Here is a 20,116-nt window from a genome sequence, read left to right on the forward strand (position 1 = left end):
GTTTGGAGCATATCTTCGATAACTGTCTGGAAGCCCTAAACCCCTTAAAAATAGCTCTTTTTTAGTAACCCTAGTTGTACGAAAAAACCCAAATGGGAAACTGAGTGATATTGTTTAAGTTCCAAATGGGTATATGAATATGTAAAAATATCTTGGGGTTTTTAGGAAATTTTGGGAAAGAAGACCAAAAATAGTCAAAGAAGGGCTAGTCAATTAGGCCTAATAGCAGCCGGTAGAAGCAAGTTGACAACCTAGGGCTTGGGAGGAAGGTGAAGACCTTGTCAATGCATAAAGTGACCATGAACATACCTACACAACATAACCACAACCTTTAAACATGCTGTTAGAGTGAAGATCCTTGGTGGAGGTCTTTGGAGCCTAGTTGGAGCTTTGGGAACCTAGTAGGAGACCTTCTTAAAATCAGAGATTTGGGTCAAAACCAACAAGAAAACTCAAGTAGCTATACCTAGGAGGAAATCCAGTAGAGTTTAGGTCTTAGAGGTGTAAGGAGTGTACCTTAACAAGTTATCTTGGAGGAGCTTGAGTGGAAGGGTGAGTTGAGGAGTTGGGGTGAGTAAGAGTGAATTGGAGAGCTAGGCACAAGACCTTTACATCAGTTTGCATGAAGGTGAAGTGAGACAAATCCCGGCTCTAGAACCTATTTTGCATCTCACACCGTCAAAATGTAAGGTCCAGAGAGTAGATGAAAATTCTTCTTTAGAACATGGTTCTTTGGTAAGCTTTGGGATGACTTGGTTTTCATCAAAGATGCAGTGGGTACCTAGGCTGGTAGCATGGTAGTTGGAGAATGGATTAGAGTATATGAATTCATTTAGGAAAACCTCTTGGTTTGGCAAGATCTCCCCGGTCACTTCCTCATCCTCTAGGAGCTCTACGACTTTCCTTTCTTCAATCAAGATGGAAGTATGAGTGGGTTGAAAATTAATCATGGCCCGGTCTGCTACGTGCTTGGCATGAAGGGGCTCTGAAAGGATTTTGAGTTTGGAACCATGTTGAGTGTGGAGGATGAGATGAGACCAATCTAAATATAGACAACCTCCTATCTTGGCAGTAAAATCCCGGAATGAACACTACTTCTTGGGGCACAATAATACTAGGACATGCAAACAATGTCAGCAGGAGGAATTTGATAAGACCTATGGTCTGGACTTTGTTCCTATCTAATTGCATGACTCCCCTATTTAAACGTTTGTACTTGATATTCAAAACCTCAATGATCTGTCTAGGCATGACAATAGTGCTAGCTCCATAATCTATCATAGAATTATACAAGAGCTTATCCCCGACTATAAGGGTTAGATAGAATGGGTTCAGTTTGGGCTTACCTTCCATTTGAGCCTTGGGAGATATGGTCTCATTGGTTAACATAGTCATAGAACATGATTTGTCTGTAGAGGGCTGGGGCTCTCTTTCGTTGTACTTTAGAGCTTTAGCGAAATTTCCATTTGGACTTCCACTGACGTCGGACAAGGCCTCTTTCAGTCGATTCTTTTGCTCTGGGATGCTAAGGAGATCCCACAGAGATACATTAGTCAGAGCCTTCTTCAGGTGCTCCACCACGTCTAGTATTGCAAGAACCGATGCTTTTGGATCTCTTAGCTTAGAGGGGATGAACTCTTTCCCTGGGTATATGGGGACAACTGTAGGTTGCTCAAGAGCTTTATTAGTGGGCGCTCTCCCTGATGTGTTCATATTCTCCTTGGTGAAACACCTTTTAGAGTGAAGATTATAATCTGATTGTATGAAGGGGGCTCCCTCTTTTGCAGTAGTTGCGCCATTTGTTAGCATCGCTTCTTTGTCTTCCATCCAAGAGAATAATGCGTGATCTGGGGCTATCTCTGTTTCTTGTTGCATTTCCATACCCTGCATTTGGGCAATGAGAGATGCGTTATCCATACCAGGGGATGCATAAACATACTCATCCGACATCATGCCTAGACTCCGTTGCTCTACAATATTTTGTTGTAGATTTCCCCTCGGACAATTTCCTGGTGTGTGAGCGTTATTGCAGGAAAAACACCAAGAGTTAGTAGTATCCGGTAGATTATTTTGACCCACTACCAAATCCTTGCCAGTGTTGGGGTAAATGATTTGCAAAGGATTAGGGACTGGGACTATTTGGCCATTCGATTAGGTAGACTTATTGACACAATGGTTTGCATGCTGATTATGCTGGTATGGGGGTCGATTTCCTTGGAAATTTTGCTGAAAAGGGGGTCTAGCGGGTGAGATTTGGGCTCTTTTCAGGTTAACGATTTCGTTCAAGAAGGATCTTAACAAGTCTTTCATGTTGTTGACCTCCATAGCTAGAGACGATTGCAGATGGACATATGTTTGCTGGGGGCCAAGGTACACATACATAGATTACGGGTTAGATGTGCTAGGGACCACCTATTTAGGAGTTTGGTGAGATATCTCAGAAAAGACAGGCATGATGGAGCAAGGGGCAAGCTTCCCGACGTCCATCAAATTATTTTTTGCTTGAATTGCTATGTCGAATGCTTGTGGGAGGGTATTGCCTCCTAGGGATTGGATCATCACTGATATGTCAGAATTGAAAGCCTTTAAGTAAAATATGAACGCCATATTTGTAGGAGGGTGAGCAGATAGAGGTATTCTTTGCTAGGTTCTCTGAAATCTCAAATTTAATTTTGTCAACGCTTCCTGACAGGCCCTCTTTATTATGATCAACTGGTGCATCAATGATGATCTGTCGGCCTTGTCAGAGAATCTCTGAAAGAAACGGTCCCCCAGCTAGTCCCAATCTGCTATAGTATTAGGGCCCAAGGATTTGAACTAATCCAAATTTATTCCTTTGAAAGAGGCTACAAGAAATCTCAAGGCTACATGTTGCTCGGTAATGCCGTGAACCATGTAGACACTGGCTATATCTTGTAAATGTTCCCCGAGAGTCTTATGACATTCTCTAGTAAAATTGGGTATGAATTTCAGCATGGCCGCAGGGATTGGTCCCCGGACTACAGGTGGAGTAGGGGAATGAGGGGGCTCTTGTTATTCCAGGTCATAAATTTTTTTGGGGGAACGTGTGTCATTGCTATGAGGGTGACTACAGGAAAGACAAGTAATCTTAGAGGAGAGGAAGATGCAATCGAATGAATGTTTACCAAGGGGGGGAGGAGTAAACTAGGATTTAGGGTTGTTTGACTCCTGGTAACGGGCCTGTGACTCATAAACTGGCTCAGGGATTATTCAAACTATTGTCCCACTTGGCGTGCTAGAAAAAGAACTGTTGATTCTAAATTTTACTTTGAAAGCAAACAACCTTATGGGAAATTCAGTGATGGGGGATCTATTGCGCGAGACTCACTGAATGACCTCCGGATTTAAGAATCCAACTCTTCCTAATAGTTTTGGGAAAATGGAAAGAAGAAAATTAAAGCAAAATGATCTAAACTACTGAGGCGATACACCAGAGCATTTTGTAAAAGCATTAACAACATATAAAACCCAAAGACATACGATTTTAACACCCATTCAACAATCTACATATTCGAACAAAACCACAATTAAGACATAATTAAGATCCCTTTGCAACATAAAGATATATCAATCACGCATCTACCAGATAACAAGTGCAAAACATAGTTTAGTCGGTAGAGTCTTAGATATATATTTCTAAAGTCATCTGAATTACAGGGAAAAGCACAGAAAACCATCAAAGCATACTGAAAAGAGGCATCACAAAGGTCGCAGGCACAATTTGATTAACCTTTCCTAAGGAAACAACAACAACTAAAAGGCTAAAATTCTGTCTAAGAAAACTTAATTATTGTTTCCAAGTTCTGAACTCCCAAAATAGGGAAAAACAAAGCATAAATAGAGCCCATGGCTCTGCTAATAACTCAAACATCTGCCAACCATGTGCAACCACCTTTGAAACAAAAAAACACTACCGTGGCATCCTGCAAGAACACACCCAACAAAACGGCCTTCGAGGTTGTTACTCCCATTCAGCCACGATGATCTCCACACCTGCCCGAATAAAAAATAGTTTGTGCTAACCGCAATCTGGTAGACAACATACCCTAAATAACACGTGGCATCTTAGGGGGACCCTCATAGAAGGGTATCCAAACAAAAATAATACCGACAGTGCGGAGATGCCATGTGTCTCCATCTTTCTCAAGATAGGGTGGGGTCCAATAGAAAATCGAGTAATAAAAAACTGATCTACTTGGCAACTCTGCGTTACTCCAAACTTTGAACATAAAACACGGGCCGCTAGGGCCAATGCTGAGATGACATTTGGCCTGTGGACTTCAACTAAAAATAATGTGAATAGGTTTTCCCAGTATATATCTTGCGGCTTGTCTATTTTTATCTTTGCATTATGATGATTTCGTAAGCTTGTATGCATGCTTTTCTCTCATGGATTATGTATGAAATGGATTATTTCTATGTGGGTTTGAAGCACTATTTCCTAACAAGTGGTATTAGAGATTTCATGGTTTTATTTGGAATTATAACCTTAGCTTGAGTGGAAGAGGTGCAAAGTGGAAGCCATGGCTATGCATGAAAGGATTGGGACATTACAAGGTATAAGATACACTTGCAGGTTGTTTTAATGTAGATCTAAGGGTTTTAGATTTGCTATTATGATGGGTTGTTTGCAGATTTGGGGTTTGAAAAATATTGGGTCAAAAGGGTTTCCTTTTGATGTGCATTTAAATGAGGGTTTTGGGGGGGATTTTGCAGAATTGATCTTGTGGGACAAAACGAACCTCACCATTGGATCTAGGTTGGTTGAGAAACGAAAATTGATATAAAACTTGCCCTATTTTGTCTACAGTTGAAAAAATTGTAAAATTCTTGATTGATGACTGCGATGACCATCAAATTTGGATAGGTGGTCTACAAAATATTAAAAACAAATTGTCTCGTCGCTGGAGAAATTCATACCTGTAAAAATATTTATATAAAAAAAAAATCAGAAAATCTGCGGGAGTGGCAGAAATTTTAAAAATATTTATTTTGGGGTTGTGGGTATCGGGACCCCACACCCCCAAGGCCCGCGATCATTATAGTCGGCAGTACCAACTGTAATACTGTTAGTTGTAGTCAACAATACTACAATCGGTACTGCTGGCCTGCCTATTGGTGCTAGCCGGTGAGCTTGACATTGCTAGCTCCTGGTTTGGTGGACCCGTCAACAAGGGCCCCCCAAAAATAAACCCTGCCATGTGAAAGATATCGCTAGTGAAATATATTTGGAATGTGACTAATATTAAATCTGCCACAAATATTCATTATGGACAGTGTTGTTGGACACAATATGCCACTGAGAGGTGGGGTGAATCAGTGGTATCCAAACTTTACCCATCTAATCCCAAGTGAGAATACCAGTTAGCAAAACAAACACTAAGAAATATTACTGGTAAGCTAAAACAAAGCAACACAATGCAATCACATAAAAGGGGTACACCACATGACACTAGTATGTACGAGGAAAACCCAATATGGGAAAAACCTCGGTGAGCAATGCTGCTGGAGTCTACTGCTCCAATCCAACCTCACAATGAATATGATTTACAATGTTTAGGGAACCAACCCAAGGAGCATCAACCCTTGATAGTTTAGGGCACCAACCCAAGGAGCACCGACCCCTAACTGATTTATGGGCTAGAGCCCAAAGGAGCTACAACCCCTGCTAGTTTATGGGTACCAACCCAAATAAGCTACAACCCCTACTAGTTTATGGGCACCAACCCAAAGGTGCTACAACCCCTGCACCACGCTACAACTCAGTGATCTTAATGACAACATCAAATTCAGAAGCAGTTATCCTCTGACAAGTGAATCTTGTAACCATTTCATACACTTTACTCTGCTGGTAAGATACAATCCCTGCTACACTGGTTCACCTTTATCTGCTGCTCTCATTTGCTACTGCCTTGCTGGTGAAGTCTACTAGTTATCTTGATCTTCTTCTGCCTTGTTGGATCTCTCCTTCACTTCTCTACACTTCATCACTCTTTGTTGTCTTCCTGCCGATACTAGCACCTATCGGTTATCTAATCTGATGCACTCTTGCTGCTAATTGGTTGCTTTAACCTTATCGGTTAAACCCTCTATTAAACCCTTTCACCAGTTTAACCTTCACTCACTCAGTCACTATATTCTTATACTATTTTTTACTCTGACTGATCTAACTTTTCTCATACAACATTCAATCACTTTACAACAACTATATCTTCTCCCATCCAGCAGTACTTAACATCTTTGGCTTGCATTTTTATAGCCCAATCTTCCCGCCAAAAACCACATTCAAAATTGGCGCCTTAGGGTTTTCTCCACTGACCATGAGGCACATTGAATCCAATCAAATTTGATTGAATGACAACTTAGAGGTGTCTGCCTGCACATACCCACCATTTTCGTGCCTTCCAAAACACGCTTTCTATGTTTGGCATTCTGCATTCAATCTGTCGATTCATCCCTTTGTCATATGCCATAAATGGCTTAGCTGTTTCCTTCGCCAACATGAACTGCATAATGAATCTGTCTTGGATCTCGAGCCGCAAACCTCTGCCATGAATCCTCGAGCTTCGTAGTTACTATTAATGCCGGACCAACCACCTACTACCTTACCAACCTCACTTCACTGACCTGTGCATGTTCCATCAACCAATTCATGTATGTTTTCCACTTCATCTCCACGTGGCATCACTATCTATATCCACCTCTGCTCACTGAGTTGATTCATGCTTAATCACTGCTCACACACTTAACCGGTATACACCTACCAGTCCATTAAAGCTACCGACATAACTTACCTTGCAGGTTAACCTTCTTGCCATTGACTTCTTGGTCTTGTCGGTGTAGTACCTTTGTTCATTTTGCAACAACATCATGCACATCTTCTCTTGATCGACAACATATCCTTTCCTTCATGCCAATGAAACCCTTATGTCTGCACTTCACTGCTCTGCTGATGAAACACCTCTGTGAATATGTTCACTTCCCAGCAACATAGCTACTTCGACAACTCTCCTTAACCTTCAGTTTGTTGCACTCCTCTTTATCAGGTGGTAACCTTATCTTCCTTGTCTCTTTTATGATGTTTCATCGGCTGACATAACATGTCAACTATCACCAATGTAGATTCTGGTAGATGAGTTTGCCGGTAGACAACATACTTTCCTTCTTTCCGGTGAGACACATTGATGACACCAGGTCTTCAAACTCCAACTGTTCTGCACTAACCTTCACCTGCATCTCGGTATCACCATGTATGTTCTTGCTGACTTACTAGCGTCCTTCTTCATCTAACTGGTTCTCCTCTCAACTGGTTTGTCAAGATGACAAACACACCATCTCAACTCCTCATTCTTCCTTCACTGTCCCAGTAGCACACCTTGTTTTCACTTGCTTATCCAGTGTGCATTTCTGATCTCATTCTCTGGAGGCATTCTTGTCTTTTACTTGTTCATCCGATCTCTGCATTTAATCACGTACCTATCTCAGGGAATTATTCCTACCAGTACAAGTGTGACTTCACCGAGGGGAGGATAACTCTTCAACTTGACATGTATCTCGATATCTTTCCATATGTCATCTTGCTCACAGAAGCATCATACTCTGTCAACCTATCACATAACCTATGATAGCTTCTTCATTTGGTGGAAGTTCTGCTAGTTAACATCATAGTAGAAATCCAGTGGCCTGGACAAATTACCTCCGGTGTTTATGTGATTCAAATAACATTCCACCTCTTCATCACAATTAGCCTCCCAATATGCCTTATCTTTCATGTCGGTTGTATGCATCACTATGTCAACAACCTTTTACTCACCGATCTCTTAACTACACCACTAGCATACCGATACATACCAGTTCATCCTTCTGCATACTGATGACCACCAATGACAACACATCAACTCTTCTCCTATACCGATTTTCTTGCTATATCGGTTGACATCAATGATGCCAGTACTGACAATCTATCATACCGGTTGCATTCTTCTATACCGACTGACATCAATGATAACACAATGCGAGCAAGTGTTTAATTAAATATTTGGTTTTCAATAATTAAACCAAAATGTATAATATTTCAGGTCCAGAAAATGGAAATTTGAAAAAATGAATTTTTTGAAAAAAAATGGCTAACGCAGGAAATTTTTAAATCCACAACTGATTTCCATTTAAGGAAATCGGTCGTTTTATTCAACGGAGCATAATGTTCATGTAGGACGTCGGATTTTTGACTTCTTGTAGTCGTTGGAAAGATGATTCTAAGCAATATAGTTTGGTACTGGTTTGGTTCCTTGATTTTGCCATTTTGACATGTTTTTGGAGCCTAGAAGCCAAATGTTCTCCTTTACATAGTTTTGGTCATAAATTTTGCATACAAAATCAGATTTTTGATTTCGAATAGGCATTGGGGAGAATGTTCAGTCTACTACAGTGTGGTGCTATTATTTTATCAGTTTGATGAGTATGGGGAGGTATGTACTTGGTTGATAACTTGTAGGTGCTTGAGACAGGGTGTAAGTGTGAGTGCATCCAGATGAGTCATGAGGCACAACTTTAAGGGAGTACATGTTTTTATGAGATATTTATGATGCTACAACTGATTATTAGATTTGGTGCTCCTTAGTACACGTTTACAAGTGTTTTTCAGAGTTGGACTTTGATGGTGACAGGTAAACAGGCTATCTTTGGTTTGAGGACATGGTTAGAAATGGTTTGAGACTTGGAGTTTCATGTGGGTGATAAGTGAGTGCAGGTACAATGATGGTTATGATTATGGTGTCATGGGTATGCAGGTACATGTTATGCATTAACATGACATAGTCATGTTTGTGGTGATTTAGTTTGATGATTAGGAGGCTGTTGATTATCTCCTAGATGCTTATTTGGTTCTTTGACTATGATACTTGGTTGTGGACATGTTTGACAAATCAGATTGGATGTTGATTTGGTGTTTGAGTCATATGGTCTACAGGATTATTCTCTTTGATATCTCAGTTTGTAGTTTACTAATGTGATGATGAGTTTGCATGTTTCATTGATTAGATTTTCGAGTTATGGAGGTTGTGGATTAGCTACCCATTCACTTGCAATGGGATGAATGGATGTGGACTGTCTATATCCACACGATTGATTCATTGTGGTCCACACTTGTTAGTTGACCTTGTCTATGGTCATTTGTGCATTAGCTTTGGGATGAGAGGATGGATGATGTTTATAGTACCTGTATAGTTGGTGTTGGGACTTGTATCATGTGGTTTATCATGATGTCATGATAGCTTGGTTATTCATTGGCTACACTTTTAGTGGGATATTTTGACAGTGATGTATTGACAGTGTAGGATTGTTTCTTGATTGGTGGTTTTTTTGGCAGTTGTATGTATCTTCTTAAATTGGAGTTCATAGTTACACTTGATGTTATTGAATTTTTAGTTGTGTGTGTGTAGACCTAGACGTTCTTCATGTAGGAGATGGTTATCATGATGCCATGTGTGACTCGGTATCACGGTTCAATGGGAGTTGTTAGCAGTGATGTGTATTCACAATTAGATGGTGGATGATCTTCTTATTAAGTAGTTATTAGAGGATGCCTTAAATCCTGTTGCTGTAGAAGGGTCTTTCAGATTTGCAGGTAGACTAGTAGGAGATGGTGATCTTCATGATATTTGAGGATGTGGACATATTTTAGGGCTCATGGAGTCCTTGGTTGAGGTGTGGTTTATGCTTTCATTTGACATGATATCCTTGCTTGATATGATGATTGATATTATGTCATAGTATACTCTTGGTGGCTAGCTTAGAGTTTTGGCATGATATGGTTATTTAATATGTTCATGTGGAGAATGTTATCTCTTTGGAGGACATGGTTAGATATGTTGTCATGTTTATGTTCCTGATTCAACTGTTGGAGCTTTGACATTGGTCTTGGTTGTTGTCTCTATATTGAGTGTATGATCATTTGCTTGATACTTCATGATGGTGCTATGTTGCATTTGGAGTTTGGCATGGATTGACCGATTACAGGTGCTCATGGATACATGGATATTTAGGTGATGCTAGTATTCTTTGGTGATTAGAGATATGTGTTGGGATAGTTGGTTGTTTCAATAGGAAGTCCGTGGAGCATTCACTTGGTATGGACTTGAGAGGAGATTGTTCTTAGTATGAGTCATGATGACTTGGATAGCTTAATGAGAATTATCATTCCCCACTCTTGGTCTACTCATCAGTTTAGTACTTGAGAGGTATTACCCATTGTTCCTTTTAGGTGAAATATGTTTATGTTTATCTTTCATAGATATGGATCTTGAACTATGGAGATGTTTAGTTATGGAGGGTTCATTTGAGAGATGTATAGCATTGGTTATTTGCTTGTGCATATGGTTTGTTATAATGATATCATTTTGAGGATGTTAGGATATGGTTAGTGGGCTGATTTCCTTCATTGGGAATGGTTATTATGAGTTTGATCTTCTTGGTTATGTGAGGCTTACATCCATGTTGGAATTATATGATGCTTATTTTGGCTTCTCTTTTGGGATGTTTTGGAGAGGATCATACTTGACAAAACATTGCTTATTTGAGGTGCTGGTAGAAGGACAACTTATGATTTAGAAGTTGTCTCTCTTCATTCTATGTTTTCTCTCTTGTCTGGGAGGATGATGACATATTGTGGGAGAGTATGCAATAATTAAGTTACATGTGTGGATTATTGTGATTGTTCTTGGTACTACATGTTTGGTTTACTTATCACACCTTGATATGAGCGATTATTGGTAGACTTGATATGCATTGAGATTCATTTTAGATTTGGTATTATCCATGCAGTGGGAGTTCCTAGATATGTATGTACTTCATTGGTAGGTTTTGATACAGGGAGATTCATTGCGGTTTATGGGTTGATATGATATTGGCATGAGTTTAATAATGTTGGTTATACCTAGGAGGTATGGATGGTTGGATGTATTGGTATGTGTTGTGGATGTCATTTCCGATCATTTGGGTTTTTTACTTTATGAAAACAGCTTGGAGCCTTTATTATCACATTGAATTTTATGCTTGTGTTCATGGATTGGTGCATCTTCACCTTGGATTGTTCCTTTTCTTCCATAGGTGGCATGTTGGAGGATGAGAGGAGTTCTTTCTTGATATGGTGGTCACTTGGTTTTATTGCATGTATCTTGGTGGAGCATGAGAGAATGTTGGAGATTCATGTGGTTACATGTGTGGCTATGATGATGGTATTTCATTGTTTGACGCTTACGCAAATTATACAACAACTGGGAGAATGTTGGGAAAATAGGTGTTGTACACCTTGCATAATAATATTGTAATTGTAATATTTTTTTAATTATGTGATGTTGCACATGGACATGTAACATGTAGAGATTCCCTGGGAATATTCTCGAGGCCACTTGATGAGTTGTATTATAACATTAGGATTATTATATTGTATTTATTTAATATTGGGGAAAAATTTTAAAAAGAGAAAACTTAGTACCCAATATTAAATGTGGGGTCGAGGGTAGTTGTGAGCACATGGTTTTACTTTACCACTAGTTTTTTGTGTGTAAGATTTTGTCTATAAAAGAAAGCACATGTTTAGTGGTTAAGGTTGGCTGGTGGTTTTGGGCTGTCATTGTATTGAGTCCTTTGGTGGTTTGCATTTGTGAAGCATGACATGAGATGTTTGGATTCATGCTTGGACACATGGGAATGCATTGGAGGGCTTAATGATTCAGAGGTATTCATTGTAACTCTATGTTGCTTTATGGATGATTAATACAATGGAGTATGGATGCTTTTAGATGTTGGGTTTTTCCCTCATGAGGGTTTTCCTAGGATATATCTTGTATCATCTTGTGGCTTGTCTATTTTGATGTTTGCATTATGGCGATTTCGTAAACTTGTATGCATGCTTTTCGCTCATGGGTTATGTAGGAAATGTATTATTTGTATGTGGGTTTGAAGCATTATTTCCTAACATGGTGAATATAAGAGAAACAAATTACAACCAAAGACACCACTAATAGTGAATAGTGTCCAAGTTCTTGGTTTATTTTTGTAAACAACCTTTAACCAGTGTTATTGGTGTAGGCATCTGATGGATTTTTATTAAGATTGGTTAATTTTCAAGGTTCTAGTGAATGTGAGATATTTTAGTGTTTGGTTACCTCAACTAATTTTCTAGATAGTTTGAAGATTCTAATACTAATGATATATGCTTCTAGTTATTATCTTGCAACAAAGTTGTGAATCTCTTGAGGAATATTTTCCTACCAATCATTTCCAATTGTCAAGGGTGATGATGTCACCCATAAACGACTTGACAAATACTACCATTGATTGTTGTTGATGAAATACTAACTGTTGATTCTTGGAAACTAATTTTTGGTGTCTTGTGTCTATTAAAGGACCAATGTTAGTCATTTTTGGGGCATAAAAAAATTTGGTTATTGATTTGTCTATGTTAAAAAATTGTTAATTCTTGCTTGCTTTGTGGTTTCTACTCATAATCAGTAAGCGAATTTGTACACTTTTTTAAAGGGTTGTAAAGATGAGGCCAATTGATGTCTTTTTCAAATTGCAAATCATGTATAGCTATAACTAATCATTCTTTTATGAAATGTCAAATTGTTACATTAACAATTGGGTGAATTTGAGACATTTTACATGGTGATTGGTCCTTATTTGAATATTTACATTCTTATGTATATAGTTGTGTAAGGATTTAGGTGCCACCAACCTTGTGAATCCTTTAATTTATTGTTTTCCTAATTATCTTTTGTGATTTACTCATAAGAGGTTAAACTGTTTAATCAACGGTGGTGAAAGAGAACATGTAAAGGGAAAGTTACTTTTACTATTTGTCCTCTAGGAAAAGGACAAAATAGCTAGTTGACCCCTCTGGGAATATTCTATTAAGAGGTTCTTGGACACTTGTCAGGAGTTGTACAAGAAGATATGATGGTTATGCCAATCATCATTTCTTTGACAACATCTATGACAATATTTATGACATAATCCTTACACAGGTGCACCTACACGAGAGATGCCTTATGACAACTGTAAGAGCATCTGTAACAGGCTACTTTGGGAGGTGGGTGTGAGTTTTTATAGGTGGTTTTATTGCATGTTGTTGTTGGCAAGATACACTGTTCTGGTGAAGATTGTTGTATGAGAAATGCTTAGGAGTTGTCATTGATGGCAACTCAGTTCATAAATCATGTTCGATATGTGTAGATTTGATTTACTAGAAGTTGCATTGTTCATGAGGCATAAGTCTAGAAGGTGGAATACAATAATCGATGGAGTATGAGTACAATGTGCATATCTTGATTTTGGTTGCGGTAGTAGAGGTAGATGACTCGAGGTTCAAGGCATCTTATTTGGTAATCTTGATATCCAGTGTTGATTCAAGAGCGAGATTGAAGGTCCGGTTTTTGGTGTAATACCCTAAAAATGGTCATCTAAACCATGGGCCCCTAATCTTGACAACATCACCAAGGTCCTAACCAAAGGCAATTAAGTCAACCTTGGGCACATTATTAATTCTTTAATTATCAAATATCACATGGAAAATCAATTACTCAATATTAATTTTATATTTATTTAATTAATTGAATCATTTCCAAGAATATCATTTTGATCAGTTATCCTATTTTAATTTATTAAATATCTTTGCATATTTAATTAATTAATAAATTTGCCATTTAATCATGCAAAATGAATTAATTTATTACAAAAGAGGAATTAATTACAAAGAAAGAGTTGAATTGAAAATAAACAAAAATAAGTGAATTGAGAGAGAAATCAAACTTGAGATATTATTTCTTTTTCTAAGTTTAGAACTTGAAATAAAAAAAGCAATTAAATTGAATTATTGAATTATTCTCTTAAATTAGAATTCAAAGCTTTTCAGAAAAAGAAGTTTAGTTGCATTTAAAAGACTCTTTTCTTGAATAAATAAAAGAATTATCTATTTTTATCACAAATGCATGGATTAATTTATTATTATTTCCAATGCAACTTGGACTTCTAATTTAAATGCATTTCAATTAAACTATAATTGGAATCTATCTCAAGGTTAACTAAACTTGATTTCTCAATTATTTTCAATTAATCTTAAATTGAGCTTTTCTCTTGTAATTCTTTATAAATTCAGCCTTCAGCTCTCATTCCAATTCACCCCAGAGATTTTTGAGAACACGCTTGGAGATTATTATCACACTAATTTTGCTCTGGAGTCATTGAAGATCATTGTGCTTTCTTAGATTATTTGCATCCATATTTAGTTTATTCATTATTGCTTGAATCCATATTGCTTGAATTCGTTATTGCTTGAATTATTCATCCATTTTGCATTCATATAGTTAATATCATATAGATTAAATCCTTCATCTTGGTGTAGACTAGTCACTGGTATTGCTTATAAAAAATCTGAGAGCAATCTTATACTCGCATATTTAAGAAGGCAATTAGTTGCTTTGTTATGGTTTATTATTTATTGATTATTTATTTACTAACCATACATGTAATGACTTAATTGAAGTTTTGTTCTTACAGCTACGAACCACTTTTTCACACACACATCCAGTAACTCAAGAAGAGAAGAGTTATTTTGGTGTAAAGTGTGGTCCAAAATCTTTGGGGTGATTGGTTTCATGTTTGAGGAGTTTGGGCCGACATATGTGAAGCTTGTTATCATCTTGTTTAGGTCAGCATATGGATTTGTGGATGGATTGAGCCGACTTGTTGGTTACACATTTCATGTTGCGTGTTATGCGGATTTTGGAAGCCGACATGAGAAATGATTTGTTTTGTTGATGCAGATATATAAGATCAACTTGTATGATCATTTTGATATAATATATATGTGGTAGATGTGTGAATGTTGATGAGTGATGAGTGAATGAGCATCAATATGTAAATTTGGTGCTCCGGTATATGACTATGCAGCTGAACAGGGTAGATAAGAAGAACAGAGGAAGACAGTCAGATTCTGCCTAACTGGAACTTCTATTTGGCATTAGTAGATGTTATTCTTCAGTTTAGATACTATTGTAATTATTTGTAATCATTTCTAGGGAAGTGAGTCCTCCGGGTTGTAGCCCCTTTTATGTATTTGAGCAGTGAGCTCTAGGCAGCGAGCCTGAATGCAAGTACATTCCTATTTTTGTAATATTATCATACTCCCAATAAAATATAATAATATTGTGGGTTCAAATCCCACGGTGGTTTTTCCCTTTTTAGGTTTCCACATAAAAATCTTGGTGTTATGGTTTTGTGGTTGATTGGTTTATGTTTCTACACTTTCCTTTCATTCTTATGCATGAGGTGGTTAAATAATCAGTTTAATAAGTTTGTAAATTGCAGAACACTGATTGACCCCCCTCTCAGTGTTCATTGATTCCAATAATTGGTATCAGAGCTTAGTTCCTCGGAAGGTGTCTCACAACTTGAGGAAGATCTGGAAGATTGAATCAATGGACTTTGGTTTGCAGAAGCAACTTACTGTGGCACTTGAAGATCTTGATGCATCTATGAAAGAGAAAAGTAGCCCGAGGAGAAGCTTGGAAGTAGCTGAAATTTCATTGAATCTTTGAAAGAGCAAGTGAACACATCCAGAGAAAATAGAAAGGAACTGATGGATAAACTTAAGGAGAAAGAAGAACAAAGCATTGCCAATCAAGCCCTGCAAGACAAGACAGATGAATGTGAGAAGATTGCTAGAGAGAATGCAGTCCTGAAGAATGAGATGCAATCCATTGTGATGAAGCCGACAAAGGAGTTTGAAGATAGGAAGAAGAATGAGGAAAGTTTAACTTAGTCATTGAGGGATAGATCTGAAGAATGTTGCAGATTGAACAATGACAATGATTAGTTGAAACTTGAATTGGTGCAATCCAAGAATGATGGGCAAGATCTTGAAAGGCAGATCATAATCCTAAGATATGAACTTTCCACTTCTAATGAGTACAAAGAAAATTTCAAAGCTAGCTCAACCAGGCTAGATGAGATGCTAGAAAGTTAGAGAAGTGGAAAATATATGCGAGGACTTGGATATGAGAAAGGAGAATCCTCTGGTTCTGGACAAAGCAATCATCAAAAGAACAAGAGGCCTCCAATAAGACAACCTAATGCTTATAAATTCAATGGTAAATGTTTTTTTTGCAATAAATTTAGTCATGTATGGCAAGTAAATGCAGAAATAGGATGATGAATAATGGTCCTACCTTTACCGGTCAATGTTTCAAATGCAACAACTTTAGTCATAAGTAAAAAATGTGTAGAGCAATAATGAATCATTTCCAAAATAAGAGATGTTATTCTTGTGGATTGTTTGGACACATTTCTAACCAATGCAAGATGAGACAAAATTAGATGAACTTCACGTGTATGCAAGGAAATGTTGTTCGCTATGCATGCAATAAATCCGATCACATTGCAAAATATTTTAGAAGTAAGAATATAAACAAGAATGCTCTGGTAGACAAGAACAAATCAGATGAAAAGGGAAAAATGAAGGTTGAATAAGTCAGAGAGAATCATAAGAAGATGTGGGTTAAGAAGGAAGATTCAACTGTTTAGAATGGTTCCACACCTAATTTCGGTGTTGGAATCTCATTCAGTAACTAAGGCATTTGGGCCTTAGGGGGAATCTTTTCATGTAGATCCTTAAAAACCCCTTTCGGAGATCTGTAACCAACTGAGGAAGGTTGTAGATGATGGAGATTAGATGTGTAGTTGCTATCTAGAAGATTACATGCCTATCTGAGTATCCGATGATGAATTATTGAAGGAACAGGGTATCCAAAAATCCTTTAGGGTTGTGCATTTATTACAACTTAATATGAGGTTTTCAAAGGATAAAAAGGGCACTCTATCATTCATTCTTCACATTACTGAAGAGAAAGAGAAGGAGAGCAAGGAGAATGAGATTAAGCAGCAAAAACAAAGCTTTAAGTGATCCAAGAGTGATTCATAGCATCTGGTTGAATTTGAAAAGGCATTTACTCATGTTTGAGCTATTTTTGATACCCTATTTTTGAAATGGCATCTAAATCTGGTGTAGCAACTCCATTAGTAGTAGAAATCACTGAAAGGGCAAGGCTAGTGTTTAAGAAACATCCATTCAAATCGGCCGAAGATGATCTAGAAGGAGCATTTTCTTCTATATCGTATGACGTGTTTCACAATGAAGATATTAGGGCATACATTCATTGTAATATTGAAGAGCTTGGGAATGTAGACATGCTATCACTATACACCAAGCATATGATTGATGGAATGGGGAATATGAAGCCTAAATTCAAATCATTATAAGATAAGGGTTTTATCCAATTTGTTCATTTTTCGGTATTTGATGAACCCGAATGGGTCAGGTATGTCTTGAGATGAATCCATGATGGATTTATATATCTAGATAGACCTCACAGGATCACAAAGCAAGCCATTCAAATGGTAATCTATTTGAATGAAATCAGTGAAATCCTCGGTCTAAGAAATGTAAAGAACACCATAGTGACAACCGTTATCGGATCCAATCATGATAGAAGGTCAATGACAATAAGTGATATCATTGAACATGATGTGAGATCTGCCTCAATGATGACATGATACAAGGTGTATCGGTCCAACATAAATAATTCAGTATTTGGTACTACAATATTTGCATCCTATCAGATGCTCAAGGAAGACAAAAGATATGATTTATGTGGAGTGATTCTTAGTGAGCTCATGAGAAATCTGAAGAAGATCAAACAAGATAAGAAACATGTTTTCAAGTTCAGTTCTTTGATTGTTTGTTTGGCACTTTACTTTTTGATGAAATCCCCAGTATAGGAAAAGTTCAGTGGGCTTATGATAAATTGGTGGTAGTCCAAATTAAGGAAGGTTTGCAAGGATTAGGTGATGTGGTGACTCAAAAATATGCTTTGTGGGGATACTTCAAATCATTTCAAGCTATGATGCTGTGTAGGGGAAAAAGCGAGACTAGGTTAACATGTCCTAATCCTACCTTTTGACACACATTGTGGAATACAAAAGAGCCTAGAGGTATCACACAATTGGCTACTTCTTTTTGTGAAAGAGAGAGCCACGGGCTACCTATTAGGGTTTCTATTCCTTTGTTGTAATTGAAAGATAAAATGATGCAAGTTCAATTCCTAACCTCAGAGTGCAAGTATGAACTAATAACGAAATTGCAGAATTGAAGTTAAACAATGGAAAGCTGCAAATACAAGGACAAGACAAGAATGCAGATGCGTACCTGAAATTAAAATCTGAGTGAAAATGTTTGGGACGGGGGCGCGGGCGCCACTGCCACTGTCCTGATTCTACTCGTGAAACTGCACCTGTAACTGCTATTTTGCAACCTGGAAAACTGTCGAAAATGCTATCTGACAGAAGGACCAGGGCGCCCAGCGCCCCTGTCCCAGGGACCAGGGCGCCTAACGCCCCTGTCCTGGCAGGACCAGGGCGCCCCATGCCACTGTCCTAGTCTTTTGCTCTGAAATTTGGTGTGAAGTTCAGTCTCTGTCTGCTTCTGTCGGATCTGCAACTTGCGGCGTCGTCCGAATCCCGAAACCTACACTTATATCTGAAAAGGTATGGTGGGCGGCTATATAGGGTTTTGCCTTAGTCAAACCCCCGCTTTGGTGATTTTCACCTCCATGAATAGCCAATTTGTATTGTAAAATTAGTGTGTGTAGACCTTGTGTGTGTGCAAGATCCTAAAATGCAAGTAAGCAAACTAGAGCAACCTAGAAAGTAAACCCTAATTGCTTGTAAATGATAATGTAAATGCTCCAAATCAAGATGTAAAGAGATCTAAAGCATGAATACAAGTGATATAATGAGGCTTATGCAAAGACATGAAAACAACATGAAATCATACCCAACCCCAAGGGAGGGGTACAAGCCAATCTTCAGTCGGTGATCCCTTATTGCTCTTCAATGCCTTCAAAGCCCTAAATGGATGAATGAAATTGATGAATGCTTGATGGATGGATGTTGAATGTTGTTGAAGTCTTCAAAGATCTGCTCTTTCACTGCATAGAAGGTCCCTCTGAAACCAAAAATTCAGATCCTTTCAAATGAAGAAAGAGAGCCTTTATATATGAAACCCTAGGTCTTAATTTCAACTTTTGGCCGACCTAGAGATTGAATCTCCCGCCAATTTCTTGTGGTTAAGCTTTATTTTATGATTGGATCACGCTCCTAAAATTTCGAGAAAAATGTCCAGGACTGTGTGCACTCCGGGCGCCATGGTCCCGACAACTTTTCAGCAAATTTTCAGGGCCGTCAGATATGATGATTTTAGAGAGAATCCCGAAGTTACAAGTGATTTTGAAATGTTTTGACCCCCGAAATCAAGCCCCCAAGTTCAAAGTAGGACCTAATTAGGGTTTTTGATTAAATAATGTATTGGAGGAATAAAATGAAAGGGGCACACTTTAATGAAAGGGCCCGACTTTATGATGTGGAAGATGATGAAATAGAACCTTAGACCTAATTAATTTGATTAATTAAGTGCTAAAGGGGAAATGCAATGCAAAATGCAGAATGTGCCAAGGCGGGTACTAAACTAGGTGTGAAATTGTACTGCTTTAGCAAGTGCGTACAATTTATGACGTTACATTTAGCCCCCACTTTAGTGGTCATATGAGTACTACATGCATATGCAAGCTAAAGTACAAGAAAATAAACATTATTTGAAAAAGGATATATCCATAAGTCTGTCGAACGAAGCCCCCAGCGGTATCTGCAGTACACAGTTAGGAACTGCACCCTACAAAACACACGTTAGATCACAAAATCACCTAATGCTTACTAAGGAAAGTGATGAAATTTGCGAGTAGCTATATGCCCCCCTGTTTCGGCTTGCTTATTAGGGAGGTGAAACAGGGTAGCATGTTTACTTACGACAAATTGTGTGAGAGATTATTGATGATAGATGTTCACTAAAGAAGCTTCATCAGAGCACATTTTGGAACATCAAGGGAGTAAGGGAACAAAAATACAATTCCTACGCAACAAACGGTTCGAAAATCGCATCTCCCAAACTCAAGTTATGATGAAATGAGTGATAGAGGAAAAT

The sequence above is a fragment of the Cryptomeria japonica genome, chromosome 5 (genome assembly GCF_030272615.1).
Source record: "Cryptomeria japonica chromosome 5, Sugi_1.0, whole genome shotgun sequence".
NCBI lineage: Eukaryota > Viridiplantae > Streptophyta > Pinopsida > Cupressales > Cupressaceae > Cryptomeria > Cryptomeria japonica.